The sequence below is a fragment of the Leuresthes tenuis genome, unplaced genomic scaffold (genome assembly GCF_036924035.1).
Source record: "Leuresthes tenuis unplaced genomic scaffold, fLeuTen1.0.hap1 SCAF_86, whole genome shotgun sequence".
NCBI lineage: Eukaryota > Metazoa > Chordata > Actinopteri > Atheriniformes > Atherinopsidae > Leuresthes > Leuresthes tenuis.
Window position 1 is genome coordinate 130,433 of NW_027325440.1, and position 19,169 is coordinate 149,601.

General features: G+C 42.1%; 3 non-coding genes across 3 annotated transcripts; 1 reads left to right on the forward strand and 2 right to left on the reverse strand.

The window, feature by feature from the left end:
• The first annotated feature begins 13,087 nt into the window (after positions 1 to 13,087).
• LOC140286362 (U5 spliceosomal RNA) lies at positions 13,088 to 13,201 on the forward strand. The gene has a single exon (XR_011911193.1). It is a non-coding gene; the product is annotated as a U5 spliceosomal RNA (small nuclear RNA).
• A 3,257-nt stretch (positions 13,202 to 16,458) lies between these two features.
• On the reverse strand, positions 16,459 to 16,642 carry LOC140286374 (U2 spliceosomal RNA). Its single transcript, XR_011911203.1, has one exon. It is a non-coding gene; the product is annotated as a U2 spliceosomal RNA (small nuclear RNA).
• A 307-nt stretch (positions 16,643 to 16,949) lies between these two features.
• On the reverse strand, positions 16,950 to 17,064 carry LOC140286359 (U5 spliceosomal RNA). The gene has a single exon (XR_011911190.1). It is a non-coding gene; the product is annotated as a U5 spliceosomal RNA (small nuclear RNA).
• Positions 17,065 to 19,169: the final 2,105 nt, after the last annotated feature.

A 19,169-nucleotide genomic window follows, 5' to 3' on the forward strand; every position in this document is an offset into this window, starting at 1 on the left:
CACTTGTGATTAAGCCATACGCCCCTTTTGAGGAGTTCTGCATGATTTGGGATTTTATCTATAAAATCAATTCCTTCACTCAAACTATGTTAAAACAGCTTTTACCTTCATATTTATCAATGTCTCGATAGATTTAAACAAAAAAACAACGTTGTACTTTGCAGTAAAAGAAAGAGCCAATCAAAAGTTTTAGGAATCCGAGAATAAGCTTATTTTCATGAGTTCTGCACGATTTCGGATTTTATGTATAAAATGAATTCATTCACTCAAACCAAGTTAAAACTGCTTTTTCATTCATATTTATCAATGTCTAGATCGACTTCAACAAAGAAAAACATTGTATTTTGCAGTAGAAGAAGGAGCAAAACTGAAGGATCAGGAATCCGAGAATAAGCTTATTTTCTTATGGTCAAGTGGGAACTGCTTTGTCCTTCATATTTATCAATGTGTAGATGGATTTCAACTTCTTCTACTGCAAAGTCCAATGTTTTTCTTTGTTGAAGTCGATCTAGACATTGATGAAAATGGAAGGACAAAGCAGTTTTAACTTGGTTTGAGCAAAGCAATTCATTTTATAGCAAAATCCGAAATCGTGCAGAACTCATGAAAGCAGGCTTATACTCGGATTCCTGAAACTTTAGATTTGCTCTTTCTTTTACTGCAAAGTACAACGTTGTTTTTTTGTTTAAATCTTTCTAGACATGGTAAATATGAAGGACAAATCAGTTTTAACATAGTTTGAGTGAAGTAATGCATTTTATAAGCAAAATCCCAAATCATGCAGAACTCACGAAAAGCTTTTTCTCGCTTTTCACAGCTTTTTACAAACTTTGGTCGGACGTTCACACCTTCTTGCATCCGAACACCTCCGCTTCCGCTTTTGATGATGTATATTCGGGCATTCGAACCTTTTATTACCCGCTTTTTACAAACCATTGTCGGACTTTCACACCTTCTTGCAGCCGAACACCACCTCTACCGCTTTTGATGATGTATGGTCCAGTATTCTTACCTTTTCTAACACATTTTTCAGCAATTATGGTCGGACATTCACACCTACTCACAGCTGGACACCTCCGCTCCCGCTTTTGATCATACAATGTCGGGACATCGCTCCTTGTCTTACTAGCTTTTTACAAACTTTAGTCGAACATTCACACCTTCTTGCAGCTGAACACCTCCGCTCCCGCTTTTGATGATGTATAGTCGGGCTTTCAAGCCTTTTCTTAACCGGTTTTTACAAATTATGGTTGGACATTCAGACCTTGCAGCCGAACACCTCCGCATTCTCTTTTGATCATACATTGTCGGGCATTCGCACCTTGTCTTACCCGCTTTTTACAAACTATAGTCAGACATTCACACCTTGCAGCTGAACCTCCGCTCCCTGTTTTGATCATGTATGGTCTGGCAATACTACCTTTTCTTCCCCCGTTTGTGAGTAATTATGGCTGGACATTCACACCTACTTGCAGTCGAACAGCTCTGCTCCCGCTTTTGATTATGTTTGGTTGGATATTCGAACCTTTTCTTAACTGCTTTTTACAAACCATGGTCGGACTTTCACACCTTCTTGTAGCCGAACAGCTCCGCTCCCGCTATTGATTTTGTACAGTCGGGTATTTTAACCTTTTCTTACCCGCTTTTTACCAACTATGGTCGGACATTCACACCATCTTACAGCGGAACACCTCCGCTCCCGCTTTTTATGGTGTATAGTCGGGCATTCGAACCTTTTCTTACCCGCTATTTACAAACTATGGTAGGACATTCAAACTTTCGTGTATCCGAAAACCTCCACTCTCTCTTTTGATCATACATTGTCGGACATTCGCACCTTTTCTTACCCGCTTTTTACAAACCATGGTCGGACTGTCACACCTTCTTGTAGCCGAACACATCCGCTCCCGCTATTGATTGTGTACAGTCGGGTATATTAACCTTTTCTTACCCGCTTTTTACCAAGTATGGTTGGACATTCACACCTTCGTACAGCGGAACACCTCCGCTCCCTCTTTTGATGGTGTATGTTCGGGCATTCAAACCTTTTCTTACCCGCTTTTTCCAAACTATGGTCGGGTATTCACAGCTTCCTCTCCACCATACTTGTATGGTGGGATATTCACACCCACTTGCATCCGAAGACCTCCGCCCCAAATTTTGTTGATATTTAGTCGGACATTCGCACCTTACCCGCTTTTGGCAAACTATGGCCTTCTTGCAGCCAAACAACTCTGATCTTGCTTTTGATGATGTAAGGTTGGGCATTCAGACCTTGCTTCACCTGCTTTTCACCAAATATAGTCGGACATTCACACCTTCTTGCAGCCGAACACTTCCGCTCCACCTTTTAGTATTCTATCACACCTTTTTTTTCACCGCATTTTATACATTATGGTTGGAAATTTTCAACCACTCTCATCCGAAGACCTCTCCTCCCGCTTTTGTTAATATATTTGAACTTTAGTTTGACATTCAAACCTTCTTGCAGCTGAACCACCTCCGCTCCCTGTTTTGATCATATATGGTCTGGCTACTACCTTTTCTTACCCGTTTGTGAGTAATTATGGCTGGACATTCACACCTACTTGCAGTCGAACACAACCTCTCTCGCTTTTGATGATGTATGGACCGGCATTTTTACCTTTTCTAACACATTTTTCAGCAATTATGGTCGGAGATTCACACCTACTCACAGCCGAAAAACTCCGCTCCCGCATTTGATGGTGTATAGTCGGGCATTCTCACCCTTTCTCATCAGCTTTTTGCAAATTATGATCTGACATTCACACCTACTTGCAGTCGAACAGCTCTGCTCCCGCTTTTGATTATGTTTGGTTGGATATTCGAACCTTTTCTTAACTTCTTTTTACATATTTTGGTTGGACGTTCACACCTTCTTGTAGCCGAACACTTCCACTCCTGCTTTTGATGACGTATGGTTGGGCATTCACACCTTTTTTTTGCCCATTTTTCAGGAATTATGGGTGGACATTCACACCTTGCAGCTGAACACCTCCTATCCCACTTATGATCATGTGCGGTTTGATTTTCGAAAAGTTTCTTTCATGTTTTCTAGCAATTATTGATGGACATGTAGACCTTCTTGCAGCTGAACACCTCCACTCCCGCTTTTGATCATACATTGTCAGGCATTCGCACCTTGTCTTACCCTCTTTTTACAAACTTTAGTCGAACAGTCAAACCTTTTTGCAGCCGAACACCACCTCTCCCGCTTTTGATGATGTATGGTCCAGCATTCTTACCTTTTCTAACACATTCTTCAGCAATTATGGTCGGACATTCACACCTACTCAGAGCCGAACACCTCCGATCCCGCATTTGATGGTGTATAGTCGGGCATTCTCACCCTTTCTCATCAGCTTTTTACAAATTATGATCTGACATTCACACCTGCTTTTGATAATGTATTGTTAGGCATTCGCACCTTTTTTTTTACCCATTTTTCATGAATTTTGGATGGACATTCACACCTTCTTGCAGCCGAACACCTCCTCTCCCGCTTATGATCATGTGCGGTTTGATATTCGAAAATTTACTTTCTTGTTTTAAAGCAATTATTGATGGACATTCAAACCTTCTTTTTGATGGTGTATAGTCGGGCTTTCGAGCCTTTTCTTCCCGGTTTTTACAAACCATGGTCGGACTTTCACACCTTCTTGTAGCCGAACAACTCCGCTCCCGCTATTGATTGTGTACAGTCGGGTATTTTAACCTTTTCTTACCCACTTTTTACCAACTATGGTCGGACATTCACACCGTCTTACAGCGGAACACCTCTGCTCCCGCTTTTGATGGTGTATAGTCGGGCATTCGAAGCTTTTCTTACCCGCTTTTTACAATCTATGGTGGGACATTCAAACCTTCTTGTATCCGAAAACCTCCGCTCTCTCTTTTGATCATACATTGTCGGACATTCGCACCTTTTCTTACCCGCTTTTTACAAACCATGGTCGGACTTTCACATCTTCTTGTAGCCGAACACATCCGCTCCCGCTATTGATTGTGTACAGTCGGGTATTTTAACCTTTTCTTACCCGCTTTTTACCAACTATGGTCGGACATTCACACCTTCGTACAGCGGAACACCTCCGCTCCCTCTTTTGATGGTGTATGTTCGGGCATTCAAACCTTTTCTTACCCGCTTTTTCCAAACTATGGTCGGCTATTCACAGCTTCCTCTCCACCATACTTGTATGGTGGAATATTCACACCCACTTGCATCCGAAGACCTCCGCCCCAAATTTTGTTGATATTTAGTCGGACATTCGCACCTTACCCGCTTTTGGCAAACTATGGCCTTCTTGCAGCCAAACACCTCTGATCTCGCTTTTGATGATGTAAGGTTGGGCATTCAGACCTTGCTTCACCTGCTTTTCACCAAATATAGTCGGACATTCACACCTTCTTGCAGCCGAACACTTCCGCTTTTAGTGTTCTATGAGGCATTCACATATTTTTTTTCACCGTATTTTATAGATTATGGTTGGAAATTCTCACCCACTCTCATCCGAAGACCTCTCCTCCAGCTTTTGTTAATATATAGTCGGGCATTCGAACCTTTTCTTACCCGCTTTTTACAAATTATAGTCGAACATTCACACCTACTTGCAGGTGAATACTTCCGCTCCACCTTTTAGGTATGTATGGTTGGCATTTGCACCTCTTTTTATACTGATTGCTGAAGATTAAGTTGTACTTTCTCAAACTACAACATTTTTTTATTTGTTGAAACTTGATTTGAAGTGGATAAATAAGGAGAACAAACAGTTTTAAGTCAGGCTGATAGAAGGAATTAATTTTATAGCAAAATCTGTACTTCGTCATATGTCGAGAGATGCTTATTGCTGAAGAAGTTCTTTCTCATTCTACAAAGTACAACGTTGTTTATCGTTGAAACTTGATTAGACATGAATAAATATGAAGGACAAAGCAGTCTTAACTTGGTTTGAGTTAAGGAATTCGTTTTATAGGAGAAACCGAATTCGTGCATAACTCATAAAATAGAGCTTGTTTTCGGTTTCCTGAAGAATGATTCTGGTTCTTTCTCATAATACAAAGTTTGTTGTTTATTGTTGAAACTTCATCAGAAGTGAAGAAATAAATGAATGCCTATCAACAAATGTGGGATCTAAACTCTAGTGCTTCCTCTAAAATAATTTCCTTTCTCAATTTAGAAATGTGTGTGTGTAAGTCACAACACCCGTGACACCAAAACGGCTTTCTTTTCTCTACACTCTGCACTATGAGCACACACACCAAATCAGAAAGGCTTTTTTCTCTCTTTTCTACATTATGGACTGTGGGGACACAAAACCGCTCTCTCTCTTTTTTTTTTTTATCGTGTGCCAGGGCGTTGTCTCATGTATTAGATTATGCTTAAGATACGAATGGGTTTATCAGTCACATCAGAATTCAAACCTTCTTGCAGCTGAACCACCTCCGCTCCCTGTTTTGATCATATATGGTCTGGCAATACTACCTTTTCTTGCCCGTTTGTGAGTAATTATGGCTGGACATTCACACCTACTTGCAGCCGAACACAACCTCTCTCGCTTTTGATGATGTATGGACCGGCATTTTTACCTTTTCTAACACATTTTTCAGCAATTATGGTCGGAGATTCACACCTACTCACAGCCGAACAACTCCGCTCCCGCATTTGATGATGTATAGTCGGGCATTCTCACCCTTTCTCATCAGCTTTTTGCAAATTATGATCTGACATTCACACCTACTTGCAGTCGAACAGCTCTGCTCCCGCTTTTGATTATGTTTGGTTGGATATTCGAACCTTTTCTTAACTTCTTTCTTGTAGCCGAACACTTCCACTCCTGCTTTTGATGATGTATGGTTGGGCATTCACACCTTTTTTTTGCCCATTTTTCAGGAATTATGGGTGGACATTCACACCTTGCAGCTGAACACCTCCTATCCCATTTATGATCATGTGCGGTTTGATTTTCGAAAAGTTTCTTTCATGTTTTCTAGCAATTATTGATGGACATGTAGACCTTCTTGCAGCTGAACACCTCCGCTCCCGCTTTTGATCATACATTGTCAGGCATTCGCACCTTGTCTTACCCACTTTTTACAAACTTTAGTCGAACAGTCACACCTTTTTGCAGCCGAACACCACCTCTACCGCTTTTGATGATGTATGGTCCAGCATTCTTACCTTTTCTAACACATTCTTCAGCAATTATGGTCGGACATTCACACCTACTCAGAGCCGAACACCTCCGCTCCCGCATTTGATGGTCTATAGTCGGGCATTCTACAGCGGAAAAGACTCATTCTTATGTTTGGTTAGATATTCGAACCTTTTCTTAACTGCTTTTTACAAACTTTGGTCGGACGTTCACAATATCTTGCAGCCGAACACCTCCGCTTCCGCTTTTGATGGTGTATATTCGGGCATACGAACCTTTTCTTACCCGCTTTTTACAAACCAAGGTCGGACTTTCACACCTTCTCTTAGCTGAACAACTCCGCTCCCTCTTTTGATTGTGTACAGTCGGGTAATTTAACCTTTTCTTACCCGCTTTTTACCATCTATGGTCGGACATTCACACCGTCTTACAGCGGAACACCTCCGCTCCCTCTTTTGATGATGTATGGTTAGGCATTCGCACCTTTTCTTACCCATTTTTCATTTTTCACCTTCTTGCAGCTGAACACCTCCTCTCCTGCTTATGATCATGTGCAGTTTGGTATTCGAAAATTTTCTTTCATGTTTTCTAGCAATTATTGATGGACATTCAGACCGTCTTGAAGCTGAACACCTCCGCTCCCACTTTTGATGGTGTATAGTCGGGCTTTCGAGCCTTTTCTTCCCCGGTTTTTACAAATTATGGTTGGACATTCAGACCTTCTTGCAGCCGAAAACCTCCACTCCCTCTTTTGATCATACATTGTCGGGCATTCGCACCTTTTCTTACCCGCTTTTTACAAACCATGGTCGGACTTTCACACCTTCTTGTAGCCGAACAACTCCGCTCCCGCTATTGATTGTGTACAGTCGGGCATTCTCACCCTTTCTCATCAGCTTTTTGCAAATTATGATCTGACATTCACACCTACTTGCAGTCGAACAGCTCTGCTCCCGCTTTTGATTATGTTTGGTTGGATATTCGAACCTTTTCTTAACTGCTTTTTACAAACTTTGGTTGGACGTTAACACCTTCTTGTAGCCGAACACATGCACTCCTGCTTTTGATGATGTATGGTTGGGCATTCGCACCTTTTTTTTACCCATTTTTCAGGTATTATGGGTGGACATTCACACCTTCTTGCAGCTGAACACCTCCTCTCCCACTTATGATCATGTGTGGTTTGATTTTCGAAAATTTTCTTTCATGTTTTCTTCTAATTATTGATGGACATTTAGACCTTCTTGCAGCTGAACACCACCTCTCCCGATTTTGATGATATATGGACCGGCATTTTTACCTTTTCTAACACATTTTTCAGCAATTATGGTTGGAGATTCACACCTATTCACAGCAGAATAACTCCGCTACCGCATTTGATGGTGTATAGTCGGGCATTCTCAAACTTTCTCATTAGCTTTTTGCAAATTATGATCTGACATTCACACCTACTTCCAGTCGAACAGCTCTGCTCCCGCTTTTGATTATGTTTGGTTAGATATTCGAACCTTTTCTTAACTGCTTTTTACAAACTTTGGTCGGACGTTCACAATATCTTGCAGCCGAACACCTCCGCTTCCGCTTTTGATGGTGTATATTCGGGCATACGAACCTTTTCTTACCCACTTTTTACAAACCAAGGTCGGACTTTCACACCTTCTCTTAGCTGAACAACTCCGCTCCCTCTTTTGATTGTGTACAGTCGGGTAATTTAACCTTTTCTTACCCGCTTTTTACCATCTATGGTCGGACATTCACACCGTCTTACAGCGGAACACCTTCGCTCCCTCTTTTGATGATGTATGGTTAGGCATTCGCACCTTTTCTTACCCATTTTTCAGTAATTATGGGTAGACATTCACACCTTCTTGCAGCTGAACACCTCCTCTTCTGCTTATGATCATGTGCAGTTTGATATTCGAAAATTTTCTTTCATGTTTTTTAGCAATTATTGATGGACATTCAGACCGTCTTGCAGCTGAACACCTCCGCTCCCACTTTTGATGGTGTATAGTCGGGCTTTCGAGCCTTTTCTTCCCCGGTTTTTACAAATTATGGTTGGACATTCAGACCTTCTTGCATTCGAAAACCTCCACTCCCTCTTTTGATCATACATTGTCGGGCATTCGCACCTTTTCTTACCCGCTTTTTACAAACCATGGTCGGATTTTCACACCTTTTAGTAGCCGAACAACTCCGCTCCCGCTATTGATTGTGTACAGTTGGGTATTTTAACCTTTTCTTACCCGCTTTTTACCAACTATGGTTGGACATTCACACCTTCTTACAGCAGAACACCTCCGCTCCCTGTTTTGATTATGTATGGTTTGACATTCGCACCTTCTCTCACCCGCCTTTTACTATGGTCGGCCATTCACAGCTTCCTCTCCACCATACTTGTATGGTGGGATATTCACACCCACCTGCATCCGAAGACCTCCGCCCCCACTTTTGTTGATATTTAGTCGGTCATTCGCACCTTACCCGCTTTTGGCAAACTATGGCCTTCTTGCAGCCAAACACCTCTGATCTCGCTTTTGATGATGTAAGGTTGGGCATTCAGAACTTGCTTCACCTGCTTTTCACCAAATATAGTCGGACATTCACACCCACTTGCATCCGAAGACCTCCGCCCCAAATTTTGTTGATATTTAGTCGGATATTCGCACCTTACCCGCTTTTGGCAAACTATGGCCTTCTTGCAGCCAAACACCTCTGATCTCGCTTTTGATGATGTAAGGTTGGGCATTCAGACCTTGCTTCACCTGCTTTTCACCAAATATAGTCGGACAGTCACACCTTCTTGCAGCCGAACACTTCCGCTCCACCTTTTAGTGTTCTATCACACCTTTTTTTCACCGCATTTTATACATTATGGTTGGAAATTTTCACCCACTCTCATCCGAAGACCTCTCCTCCCGCTTTTGTTAATATATTTGAACTTTAGTCGGACATTCAAACCTTCTTGCAGCTGAACCACCTCCGCTCCCTGTTTTGATCATATATGGTCTGGCAATACTACCTTTTCTTACCCGTTTGTGAGTAATTATGGCTGGACATTCACACCTACTTGCAGCCGAACACAACCTCTCTCGCTTTTGATGATGTGTGGACCGGCATTGTTACCTTTTCTAACACATTTTTCAGCAATTATGGTCGGAAATTCACACCTACTCACAGCCGAACAACTCCGCTCCCGCATTTGATGGTCTATAGTCGGGCATTCTCACCCTTTCTCATCAGCTTTTTGCAAATTATGATCTGACATTCACACCTACTTGCAGTCGAACAGCTCTGCTCCCGCTTTTGATTATGTATGGTTGGATATTCGAACCTTTTCTTAACTGCTTTTTACAAACTTTGGTTGGACGTTCACACCTTCTTGTAGCCGAACACATGCACTCCTGCTTTTGATGATGTATGGTTGGGCATTCGCACCTTTTTTTTACCCATTTTTCAGGTATTATGGGTGGACATTCACACCTTCTTGCAGCTGAACACCTCCTCTCCCACTTATGATCATGTGTGGTTTGATTTTCGAAAATTTTCTTTCATGTTTTCTAGCAATTATTGATGGACATTTAGACCTTCTTGCAGCTGAACACCACCTCTCCCGATTTTGATTATGTATGGACCGGCATTTTTACCTTTTCTAACACATTTTTCAGCAATTATGGTTGGAGATTCACACCTACTCACAGCCGAACAACTCCGCTACCGCATTTGATGGTGTATAGTCGGGCATTCTCACCCTTTCTCATCAGCTTTTTGCAAATTATGATCTGACATTCACACCTACTTGCAGTCGAACAGCTCTGCTCCCGCTTTTGATTATGTATGGTTGGATATTCGAACCTTTTCTTAACTGCTTTTTACAAACTTTGGTCGGACGTTCACAATATCTTGCAGCCGAACATCTCCGCTTCCGTTTTTGATGGTGTATATTCGGGCATACGAACCTTTTCTTACCCGCTTTTTACAAACCAAGGTCGGACTTTCACACCTTCTCTTAGCTGAACAACTCCGCTCCCTCTTTTGATTGTGTACAGTCGGGTAATTTAACCTTTTCTTACCCGCTTTTTACCAACTATGGTTGGACATTCACACCTTCTTACAGCAGAACACCTCCGCTCCCTGTTTTGATTATGTATGGTTTGACATTCGCACCTTCTCTCACCCGCCTTTTACTATGGTCGGCCATTCACAGCTTCCTCTCCACCATACTTGTATGGTGGGATATTCACACCCACTTGCATTCGAAGACCTCCGCCCCCACTTTTGTTGATATTTAGTCGGTCATTCGCACCTTACCCGCTTTTGGCAAACTATGGCCTTCTTGCAGCCAAACACCTCTGATCTCGCTTTTGATGATGTAAGGTTGGGCATTCAGACCTTGCTTCACCTGCTTTACACCAAATATAGTCGGACATTCACACCCACTTGCATCCGAAGACCTCCGCCCCAAATTTTGTTGATATTTAGTCGGACATTCGCACCTTACCCGCTTTTGGCAAACTATGGCCTTCTTGCAGCCAAACACCTCTGATCTCGCTTTTGATGATATAAGGTTGGGCATTCAGACCTTGCTTCACCTGCTTTTCACCAAATATAGTCGGACATTCACACCTTCTTGCAGCCGAACACTTCCGCTTTTAGTGTTCTATGAGGCATTGACATATTTCTTTTCACCGTATTTTATAGATTATGGTTGGAAATTCTCACCCACTCTCATCCGAAGACCTCTCCTCCCGCTTTTGTTAATATATAGTCGGGCATTCGAACCTTTTCTTACCCGCTTTTTACAAATTATGGTTGAACATTCACACCTACTTGCAGCTGAATACTTCCGCTCCACCTTTTAGGTATGTATGGTTGGCATTTGCACCTCTTTTTATACTGATTGCTGAAGATTAAGTTGTTCTTTCTCAAACTACAATTTTTTTTTAATTGTTGAAACTTGATTTGAAATGGATAAATAAGGAGGACAAACAGTTTTAAGTCAGGCTGATAGAAGGAATTAATTTTATAGCAAAATCTGTATTTCGTCATATGTCGAGAGATGCTTATTGCTGAAGAAGTTCTCTCTCATTCTACAAAGTACAACGTTGTTTATCGTTGAAACTTGATTAGACCTGAATAAATATGAAGGACAAAGCAGTCTTAACTTGGTTTGAGTTAATGAATTCGTTTTATAGGAGAATCCGAATTCGTGCATAACTCAATAAATAGAGCTTATTTTCGGATTCCTGAAGAATGAGTCTGGTTCTTTCTCATAATACAAAGTTTGTTGTTTATTGTTGAAACTTCATCAGAAGTGAAGAAATAAATGAATGCCTATCAACAAATGTGGGATCTAAACTCTAGTGCTTCCTCTAAAATAATTTCCTTTCTCAATTTAGAAATGTGTGTGTGTAAGTCACAACACCCGTGACACCAAAACGGCTTTCTTTTCTCTACACTCTGCACTATGAGCACACACACCAAATCAGAAAGGCTTTTTTCTCTCTTTTCTACATTATGGACTGTGGGGACACAAAACCGCTCTCTCTCTTTTTTTTTTTTTATCGTGTGCCAGGGCGTTGTCTCACGTATTAGATCATGCTTAAGATACGAATGGGTTTATCAGTCACATCAGAATCCATACATACTGATCCTCCCGTAATAAAATGGTCGGATCTTATCAAACACACTTTGTTTCTTGTGACAATCAAGTCAGCGAAACAGCGTATACACGTCAAGACACTGAATCAAGTTTGCCACAAGAACTCATAAGTTTGGCAGTATTGCTCTGCCGTCAGCAATCATACACCCATTTTATTTTCGTGAGACATGTGCAAGCACCTGTTCATCTACTGTTCTATCACTATGAATTAGTGATCTATTATCAATAAGGATACTTCTACAACTACTATCAAAGTATGTCCGGACTTCTTATGTTGTCAGTTGCTATATATGAATAAGTGGGTAGCTACTGACAAGCATTAAGCATGTCACACAGCCCAAACATATAACATTTCAGGACACACCACACAGTTAACAACCACAGTGAAGCGTGTCAAAGCCCAAACATGTAACATTCAACAGGACACTTACACAACACATTCAAATCAAACAGTCAGACAACATACAAGAACATATACCCCAGCCGGCATTGCTCCCTGCCTATTTTCGTACAGCACACTATGTGTGCACACACCTTTATTCACAAACTCTTCAACTTATACTCTTTTACCGAAGCTGCTACAGCTCGATTGGCCGAATACCCTTTGATCCTATTTCGGTGAATTTGACATCTGCCTTACATATAACAGATTAGCGGTTTAGCAGTTTTAATTTAGTATGAGTGAAGGAATTCATTTTATAGCAAAATCCGAAATCGTGAAGAACTCATGAAAGTAAGCTTATTCTCGGATTCCTGAAACTTTAGATTTGCTCTTTCTTTTACTGCAAAGTACAACGTTGTTTTTTTTGTTTAAATCTTTCTAGACATGGTAAATATTAAGGACAAAGCAGTTTTCACATAGTTTGAGTGAAGGAATTAATTTTATAGATAAAATCCCAAGAGTCTGCTGAGAAAAGAGAGTGAATGCGAAGTAGACTTTAACACGGCTATGGGAGCGAGCCGAGTGTGGGCTAACCGGGAGAATTGCTTGAAAGAAACGCGACACCGAATGAGCGATCAGAACAAAGCCTCAATACGGGATTCTCATGGTGTTTTTGTTGCTGCCTTGTCTTTTGCACAGAGTAAAAGACAAGGCAGCCATCGAATAGGGCCCGATTGTTCCTACTTGGTCAGCCGAGGAGCAAGGGGGGGGGGGGGGGGGGGGGGCAAGCGTCTCAACCAAGCAAAGCTCAACATGGGGAAGGTGGCTATGCCAACTAGCCTGATGCCCTGCTCCCAGTGACGGATAATCGTACTCTGGTTTCTCTTCATAACGTACAAGTCTTTCGCCTTTTACTAAAGATTTCTGTGGAGAGCAGCACTAATGAGTTGTTTCTATTTTTGGCAGGCTTTACCTTTGCGGGTGAAGCCCTTTCTGTCTGTACAAAAGAAATCTTCTTACTGTGCAGAGTGACTTCTCTGAGTAGAGTCGCCTTACTTGTTGCGACTGTGCCGATGTTTGAAGCTGGAGTGCAAAGTTGTTGCTTGAATGGTGCTTGCTGGAGCGTGCAGGAGTGCAAAGTTATACCATTTAAAAGGGCTGAAGAGTGCTCAGTGCAGCGGGTGGGCGACACTCTGGCCACCTTGAAAACCGAGGTTACATCCACTACCAGGGGCAGCCCAAGTTCTGCCGCAAGTGTGGTGAGCATGGACACCTAGTTGAGGCTTGTACCAAGGTGTTATGTGGGAAGAGCAGAGAAATTGGGCAAACTTTTGGAGAGTGTCCAAATGGCAGGAAATGTAATCTCTGTGGAGAATTAAATCACCTCTTCAGAGATTGCCCTAAATCTTTTGCCAACAAATTAAAGACGGTAAAGCCACAGTCAAGCCAACAAAGAGAAGGACCAAAGGTGGCAGTTGGTGAACAAAGTGAAGAGGTTGACCCAATAAATTCAAACTTCCCGCCAAAAGCTTGGATTGGAAGTGAGGAGCAAAAAGGGGAGGGGCCTGTAGAGGCCTCACCACTCAGTGTTGAAGTCTGTGAGAATTCACAGGCAGAGGGTGGAGCTACGCTAAATGAGGAGGAAGAGCAGACAGGTGAGTCTAGTGAAGATACTCACCTCCCCGAAGGTCAACAGCCGAAGAGGATGGCATCTGAGCCTCTGATTCCCCAGTGGTATCAGAGAAGAGGGGAAGGGTTAGGTCCCTTTCAGACAGTTCTTCAGTGGAAGAACCTAGTCTTCCCCTCCGACTCACCAAATGAGGTCTCCTTTTTAACTTTAGCTCTGCAATCAACCCCCAGGGACTCAAAGTTAAATGCAACATTGCGTCAGAGGCCAACACCGAGAGTCCGAAAAGGAAATATAGATCACCCTACTCACTTTTCACCTAAAGAAATGAAGGAAGAGCTAGTTTCCCAAGAAATAACCTGTGTGTAATTTGTTTTGATAACTTAGAAAAACGAAAATGACATACCTACTTTCCTTTATGCTTTTAATGGTTCTCACCTTCTCAACACTAAATGTGAGAAGTGTGAAATCAAAGACAAGAGCCCAGAGTATTTTATCCTTCTTAGACTCCATAAAATCAGATGTGTTTTTAATACAAGAATGTGGACTACCTTTTTTAAAAAACCATAGACAATGGGAGGAAATGTGGCCCCATTTATTGATATGGAGTGGCTCAAATCAAAATAAAAATGATGGTGTGGCCATTCTAATTAAAAATCCGCATGTTCTGGTGAAAGGTAGCACAGTGGTGAGAGACGGACGGGCACTTTTAGCACACTTGAATTTTATGGGGCAAGACTTTAACCTCTTAAATATTTATGGTTTCAATGGAAAAAATGAAAGGTATGACCTTTTAGAAGATATACAGCTTTACATGCTAGGGCAAGTACCTTTAGTTGTAGGAGGGGATTTTAACTGTATCTTGAGCAGGAAAGATAGAAAAAGAGCAGGGGTAGATTTTAAAGTGGATAAGACTTCGATTTTACTTCAGGGCATATGCAGGGATTTTAAGCTTACTGACTGTTTTAAAACCATGCATCCCAGAGAGGAGGGCTTCACCTGGTTTAGTCATGATGGCACCAGAGCCTCTCGCATTGATTATTTCTTTACTAGAGATTGCCCACCCACTGATGTTAGATTAACCCCTGTTTTCTTTTCAGACCACCTTATGCTCTCCTGCACCCTTTCACCCCCTTCTGGTGTGACGGTAGGAAGTGGTCTGTGGAAACTCAACTGTTCCCTGTTGGAGGATGAAATCATAGTCAGTCAGTACAGGGAATGTTATAAAGAGTGGCAGACCCTTCAAGACCTCTACGAAACACATGCACAATGGTGGGAAATGGTGAAGGAAACGACCCAGACTTTTTTTAAACAGCAAGGTAAACGTAAAAAAAGGAAAGAGAATAGATGTATGATGGGACTACATAAACGCTTACAGCGCTACTTTAAACTAAATCAGTGTGGCATAGACTTTAAAGAAGAAATCAAAGATGTCAAAAAGGAAATGTCAGTTTTAGCAGAAATAAAGAGTAAAGGAATTTTTGTAAGAAGCAGGGAGCAGGAAATTGAGGAAGGTGAAAAAGAAAGAAAGTTATAAATAAAAAGGAGTGTAAACAAAATCTAAAAAGAGAAGATGGGTTTTTAACAAAATCCACACAAGAGATGATTGAAACTGTACATACCTTTTATAGTAACATGTACAAAGAGAAACCAGTGCACTTGGAAACATCGGCAGAAATCTTAAAATTCGTTGACAAAACCGTAAAAGAGAATGCACACTTGACACAGAATTTTACTGCTTTAGAGTTAAAAAAATGCCTAACAGGTTTTAAGAGAAGTCGAGCTCCGGGTTTAGACGGGCTTCCTGCAGAATTCTATCTGACCTATTGGGACCTTTTATCATCAGACATTTTAGATGTTTTTAAAGATTTTGAAAAACTCGACCGACTGCCTGACAGTTTTAGAGTGGGAATAGTGACTCTACTTTATAAAAAAAATGATAAGACTGACCTAAAGAATTGGAGGCCCATCACACTTTTAAACTTTGACTGTAAACTTTTTAGCAAGGTTTTAGCGACACGGATGTCCTCTGTTTTAGAGGAGGTAATTCACCCAGACCAAGCTTGTGCCATCTCAGGGAGACAACTCACCGACAGCCTCGTACTGATTCGAGACATCATTGATTACGCTAGAGACAGAAACACCCGGCTTGTCATCTTAAATTTAGACTTTGAAAAAGCATTTGATCGGGTCTCGCATCAATATCTCTTTCAGGTGTTGCAGCCATCGAAAAGGGCCCGATTGTTCCTACTTGGTGAGCTTTGCTTGGTTGAGATGCTTGCCCCCCCCCCCCCCCCCCCCCCCCCCCGCTCCTCGGCTGACCAAGTAGAAACAATCTATTCGATGGCTGCCTTGTCTTTTACTCTGTGCAAAAGACAAGGCAGCCACAAACACCACGGGAACACCGTATTGAGGCTTTGTTCTGACCACTCATTCGGTCTCGCGTTTCTTTCAAGCAATTCTCCCGGTTAGCCCGCACTCGGCTCGCTCCCAGAGCCGTGTTAAAGTCCACTTCGCATTCACTCTCTTTTCTCAGCAGATTAAAAGAAAGTTTCATCTTGGGCTCCCTGAAACTTCCATCCTGCACCGCTGTTTGCTTTTTCACAAGAGCAGAGGAGAGCGCACCGTTCCCAGCGGCACTGCAGTACCGGGTCGAAGCTTGGAGTGAACGGAGCAAGCTTCTTTTTCAACTCCTATTCTTAAAAATCCATTTAATATGTTGTCCTCGTATAGAGGACATATTAAACTGATAAGAACAGATACTACACTTGATCTTAGCCAAAAGGCCGAGAAGCGATAACTGTCCACTGTTTCAGGTCCGAGGGCCCTTGCTGGCACAATGCGCACTTGTAGCAGTGTTCTTTTTATGGCCATAGGTGGCCAGAGTGTCACGTTGCACCTCCGCCCACCCGCTGCACTGAGCACTCTTCAGCCCTTTTAAATGGTATAACTTTGCACTCCCGCATGCTCCAGCAAGCACCATTCAAGCAACAACTTTGCACTCCAGCTTCGAACATCGGCACAGTCGCAACAAGTAAGGCGACTCTACTCAGAGAAGTCACTCTGCACAGTAAGAATATTTCTTTTGCACAGACAGAAAGGGCTTAACCCAAAAAGGTAAAGCCTGCCAAAAATAGAAACAACTCATTAGTGCTGCTCTCCACAGAAATCTTTAGTAAAAGGCGAAAGACTTGTACGTTATGAAGAGAAACCAGAGTACGATTATCCGTCACTGCGGGAGCAGGGCATCAGGCTAGTTGGCATAGCCACCTTCCCCATGGTGAGCTTTGCTTGGTTGAGACGCTTGCCCCCCCCCAACCCCCCCCCCCACCCCTCCCCCCCTTGCTCCTCGGCTGACCAACTAGGAACAATCGGGCCCTATTCGATGGCTGCCTTGTCTTTTACTCTGTGCAAAAGACAAGGCAGCAACAAAAACACCACGAGAATCCCGTATTGAGGCTTTGTTCTGATCGCTCATTCGGTGTCGCGTTTCTTTCAAGCAATTCTCCCGGTTAGCCCACACTCGGCTCGCTCCCATAGCCGTGTTAAAGTCTACTTCGCATTCACTCTCTTTTCTCAGCAGACTCTTGGGATTTTATCTATAAAATTAATTCCTTCACTCAAACTATGTGAAAACTGCTTTGTCCTTAATATTTACCATGTCTAGAAAGATTTAAACAAAAAAAACAACGTTGTACTTTGCAGTAAAAGAAAGAGCAAATCTAAAGTTTCAGGAATCCGAGAATAAGCTTACTTTCATGAGTTCTTCACGATTTCGGATTTTGCTATAAAATGAATTCCTTCACTCAAACTAAATTAAAACTGCTAAACCGCTAATCTGTTATATGTAAGGCAGATGTCAAATTCACCGAAATAGGATCAAAGGGTATTCGGCCAATCGAGCTGTAGCAGCTTCGGTAAAAGAGTATAAGTTTAAGAGTTTGTGAATAAAGGTGTGCGCACACATAGTGTGCTGTACGAAAATAGGCAGGGAGCAATGCCGGCTGGGGTATATGTTCTTGTGTGTTGTCTGACTGTTTGATTTGAATGTGTTGTGTAAGTGTCCTGTTGAATGTTACATGTTTGGGCTTTGACACGCTTCACTGTGGTTGTTAACTGTGTGGTGTGTCCTGAAATGTTATATGTTTGGGCTGTGTGACATGCTTAATGCTTGTCAGTAGCTACCCACTTATTCATATATAGCAACTGACAACATAAGAAGTCCGGACATACTTTGATAGTAGTTGTAGAAGTATCCTTATTGATAATAGATCACTAATTCATAGTGATAGAACAGTAGATGAACAGGTGCTTGCACATGTCTCACGAAAATAAAATGGGTGTATGATTGCTGACGGCAGAGCAATACTGCCAAACTTATGAGTTCTTGTGGCATACTTGATTCAGTGTCTTGACGTGTATACGCTGTTTCGCTGACTTGATTGTCACAAGAAACAAAGTGTGTTTGATAAGATCCGACCATTTTATTACGGGAGGATCAGTATGTATGGATTCTGATGTGACTGATAAACCCATTCATATCTTAAGTAAAAAGCAGTTAAGAAAAGGTTCGAATATCCAACCAAACATAATCAAAAGTGGGAGCAGAGCTTTTCGACTGCAAGTAGGTGTGAATGTCAGATCATAATTTGCAAAAAGTTGATGAGAAAGGGTGAGAATGCCCGACTATACATTATCAAATGCGGGAGCGGAGTTGTTTGGCTGTGAGTAGGTGTGAATCTCCGACCATAATTGCTGAAAAATGTGTTAGAAAAGTTAAAAATGCCGGTCCATACATCATCAAAAGCGAGAGGGGTTGTGTTCGGCTGCAGGTAGGTGTGAATGTCCAGCCATAATTACTCACAAACGGGTAAGAAAAGGTAGTATTGCCAGACCATATATGATCAAAACAGGGAGCGGAGGTGGTTCAGCTGCAAGAAGGTTTGAATGTCCGACTAAAGTTCAAATATATTAAAGAAAGCGGGAGGAGAGGTCTTCGGATGAGAGTGGTTGAAAATTTCCGACCATAATGTATAAAATGCGGTGAAAAAAAGGTGTGATAGAACACTAAAAGGTGGAGCGGAAGTGTTCGGCTGCAAGAAGGTGTGAATGTCCAACTATATTTGGTGAAAAGCAGGTGAAGCAAGGTCTGAATTCCAAACCTTACATCATCAAATGCGAGATCAGAGGTGTTTGGCTGCAAGAAGGCCATAGTTTGCCAAAAGCGGGTAAGGTGCGAATGTCCGACTAAATATCAAAAAAATTTGGAGCAGAGGTCTTCGGATGCAAGTGGGTGTGAATATCCAACCATACAAGTATGGTGGA